This window comes from Coloeus monedula, assembly GCF_965178545.1.
Source record: "Coloeus monedula genome assembly, chromosome: 4".
Lineage (NCBI taxonomy): Eukaryota > Metazoa > Chordata > Aves > Passeriformes > Corvidae > Coloeus > Coloeus monedula.
In genome coordinates, this window is record NC_138784.1 from 41,294,143 (window position 1) to 41,298,795 (window position 4,653).

Below are 4,653 nucleotides of genomic sequence, written 5' to 3' on the forward strand. Positions count from 1 at the left end.
AGCAGAAGGTTTGTTTCATCTGCTCTTGGCTAACAGATTGAACCTCATGTCTGGGGGAACAATGAGACTTTACATGCTGTTCAGGCATTTTTTTCTAAGTGAAAAGTTGCAGAGAGCAGAGAATGAGAGGGTTTGTTGAAATTCAGGTGGAAATGACCAGGCTCATTATTCATAGAAAAAGGTTTGTTGTTTATCTCTGTCGGTTCACTAAACTCAGTGTTCTTTTTCCTGCATGCTACTTGGTCTTTTTACACTCTTTTTGTTTTTTCTCCTCTTAAGCAATATCTGAAAAGTGGACAAATGAAGTTCTAAGGGAAATGTATAGCATTGAAGTATGCAAGAGAGTAAAGCCAGAGTTAGCTTTAATACAGGACTGGTAGGACCACCTGGCTGATGGAGTAAAGTCCTCAGTTTTATCCTTTTCGCATGTGTATTACTACTACTTTGAATACCAGAATGTATTATTAGGGTTCTTTGAATTAAAACTAGTTAAATAAGAAAAAACTCATGTGAGTTGTTCCCTTTAAAAAAAGGAAATTAATGGTGGTTAGCCATCTCAATGTAATCCTTTTTTAGCACAAATACCAATAATCCTATTCTCACAAATACAGCAACAACTATTCCAAATTCTTTCTAGACAATAACTAACTCAAAAGAACTCACCTTTTCTAGACATATTTCCCTGGAAATGCTCTTCTGTTCTTAGTTGCTATCTTGTTCTTGGAATCTCTTCTGTCTTATCTTTCCCTTTGTCTCTCATACAAGTAGAGACTCCAACAAACCTCTCTGCCCAAGAGACAACTCAAAAAAATCCTCCATCCTTACAGTCCTGTTTGCATTTGCTGGTACCACGAGTCTAAATTTTGGGTTGAGGTCCCCCTTAATTTGAATAGAGATAATGAAGGGTGTACTTTCTCCCACCAGTTGCAGCATGGTTTAATCATGCCTCTAGCAGTGTTATATATGGTGAATTGCTCCACAGTTTTGTATCGCTCATCACTGCATGGTGTTATTATCTTAAGTAGTGCACTAATCTGGATCATCATTCTTGTAGGTGGATTTTCATAGACACAAACCAAAATATAATCATATGAAGAATTTCTCCAAATAAGCAAAGCTGTCCTTATAAATTGTAAAGTGGGAGAAACAGAATGGCTCAGTTGTAGTGTTATGTGTATTGTCCATTTTTACACACTATTTTTATTATTGTTGTTGTTGTTGTTATTATATTTCCATACAGGGCACAGGGGTCATCATTTGCTGTTCTGAGATGTAACATCCCTCACTGAAAACCTAGGACATTAAGCTATAAAGAGCATGAATTTATGAGGCTTCCAGTGATACCTCAAAAATCTTGACTGAGAGCACAAACATGCCTGTTGTGCAAACAAAGATGCATTATTAACTCTAATACAGATGAATATTTTTTGGTGTAAAATAAACATTTAAATGGGAGAAAATATTTGTCTTTCTCTAATTTAACTCCCTAAGAAGTGCAGGAGACATTAGTATATATTATGAAGCACAGACTATCAATATTCTTCAATGTCAAGAACAATACAAAATTTTGTTAGTATGACTTATTCTTTAAAAAGGAAAGAAATTACAGTTTTGCAGCATCTGCATGTAAAAAAAAGAGAATTATAATGTAAATGGTTGCGCAATCAGCTGCATTTTTAGGTAAGTAAGGAAATTATCTAATATCTAACATTTGATAATGTGCAAGAAGTTTTGAAACTCTGGTCATATTGCAAAGCAGAATGATACTGACTTCAGAAAAGCCAGTCCATAGAGCAAAATCAAGCACCACTCCTGTGATTGCCTTTTAACCATTTAGCTTTCACTTAAGCTAGATAGCATATATTGAATAACCTACCCAGACTGTTTCAGATGAGCATGATAAGGAGCACTTTGGAGACATAAGCCATGAGAAAGCTCTCCCAGTCAATCTAGGCACTGGCTTTTGAATCTAGTTCCTGGACACCTTATTCCTGGATGCACTGTTGATCTGATCATCTGTCTGATAAGCCCCATGGTGACATTGTGTGTCTGTGCCTTTTGCCAATAAAAAGGATTGTTGAGGCTGATAAGAGTCACAGTAATAATAGTTCTAATAGCAAACTCAGCACTACTGCATAACAAATGATGTTTATTTCATTACAAGGAAGTTGCAAAGCATAGTGTTTCTGATTGCAGTTTTACAGTACTCAGAGAATTAATCTGTCAGGACAGCAGGCTTTATCCTGCAGACAAATTCATTTGTAATCCTCTCAAGTATTCTACCATGTGACTTCAGGAGATAAAAGAGCCTCCTTTAAAGTATATTTCCATAACCCACATTGAGTGATGCTAAGTACAGTGGTATCTCTCCCACTAGATTAACTTTTAATTATTGCAATTTCTCTCATGAAAGAGACTGTTAGATAGCACAGCAAGTCTCTACACATTCATTCTATGGGCAGAGGACATTTTATGTTAATTTACTGATTTATTGTAGACAGGAATTCCAGCAGCAAGTGACAGTAAGTAGGAAAGTATAACAAAACTCAATTTATTCTCATTTGAGAAAATCTGACAGCAGGTTCTTTAATACTGCTCTCTTCCCAACACTTAAATTATTCACTTCCTTCCAATAAGAAAGTTCTTTCATGTTGTTCAGACCACATTTTAACGTATTTTATGGCATTTCTTTGGATATTGGCATTGTGTGTTGTTGTTACAGATACTGAAGTGCTTGTTTGAAGCTTCACTAGCACACAATATGTATTAATGTCTCTTCCAGAAATCTCCCAGTATAAATGGGCTCAAAAATCCAGAGGAAAGAGAAGCTGGAAGCATAAATATATTAAATAACTTTTATTTGATGGATTTCTACTATCTGTTGCACTGAGCTGTCTTGTTAAACACCCATGGATGATACTAGCAGAAACCTGTCTTGTTACATCATGCTCTGGTTTTGTCTCTCATGTGTGTTCAAAGTACATCAAGAGAAAATGAATGCAAAATACACCATTATTGGTGATCATTAGTAGAACTGCATATAGAAAGGAACTTCTGAAAACTGTTTTTGTAGATGAAACCACATTTCCCTAGAAGGAAACAGAGGAAGAGAGGTAAAAACATTGCCTATCTTTGGAAATATCTGACAAGGAATTAGGGACACCTTAGTAATCAAAAAAGGAGTACTTCCTACAGAACCAGTCACAATGGAGCTACACAGCTGGAAACCTGTATTTATTTCTGCTTCTGAAAACATAGGAGCTCTAAATCTCATGCCTTCTGCAAAACAGCTCAGAGCCAGTAGAACAATCTCAGCCACTTCAATCTGCAGGACAACTGAAGAGCCACCAGGAAAACCACCTGATACCCACTGACACACAGAGGTGCTATTATTTACTGCTCAGTGAGACCAGTAAACGATTATGCTCAGCAAAGAAAAATGTTTTAGCTTTAAGTAATTATTTTACCAATGACCTTAAAATATCCCTGTTGTTAAGAATTTTCCCTTCACAGGGCAGTCTCTGTAATAGGATCAGGCAGTATGTTTCTTCATGCCAAGTCACTGAATGCTAAAATGATTTGTCATCTTTCGCCACAGGCCACTGCCTGACACACACATGCCAAAGTCTAATATCTCGCCTGCTTTGACATCAAAGTGTCTTCCTTCGGCCATTAACAACAAGAAGAAAGGCAGACAATTGCAGAAACTTCCATTCTTTCTGAGACAGTTTTAATTAAATAAGTGGCCTCAAATAGTTTAATGGGACTAAGGCGGGGGGAAAACCTTTCATCATAAAATGAATTAAATCTATAAATCTTGCTTATTCTCTTACCCTGCATTTTTTAAAATTTATTTCACAGTCACATTATTTCATTCTCTGTTGAAGTTTATGACAACATTATGTGATATCTCCTGGGCTTTCACAGTCTATCACCTTTTACAGCTCACTCTTAATGCCCTGTGTCATAAACGACAGAGTGCATCTCATTTTACAAAGGGGAAGAGGGAAAGAAGTCCTATGTAAAAACTCCAGTTGCAAAGGGTTTTCACATGCTGAAATATACAATTGTGAATAGGTCCACTGAGACTTTTGGTAGCAGCAGCTCTGCCTGTTTTGAGGCATGAGTGATTTCTACAGCATACCCCAGAGACCCTATTTCCCAAATCAAATTAGCAAAGCAGAAATGCAGCAACATCTGTGCTCCAGGGTGGGATCAAGGTGCAGATGGAGCACATATTCAGGTTTGGTGGGGTTGTCTCTGGTCTTCCTATTTAGATGTATTTATTCAGTGCTATTCACTGATGTGTCTTCACAGGACCGTGCTAGAGACATAACACTTTTCAAGAGAAGTCGCAGAACAAAATGCTCTCTTCTTGTCCATCCCATTTTGGAGGAAATAAAATGCAAAAAACTGTATGTGCCAGCCAAAACCATTGCAAGATTCTTCATTCAAATGAAAGAGGTCCTTCCGATGGCAAGTGGCGTTATAATTATAGACTAGAAAAGAGCAAGATCAGCAGCTGCTGCTGCTGCTGCTGCTTGCGTTTGTTCCCTGTGTAACTGACAGGACAGAGTACTTGGCAAAAACAGACTTCCAGAAGTGGAAAGACATTTTAACCCCTGTTCTTGTCAGTCCACTCCTCTTAGGGCT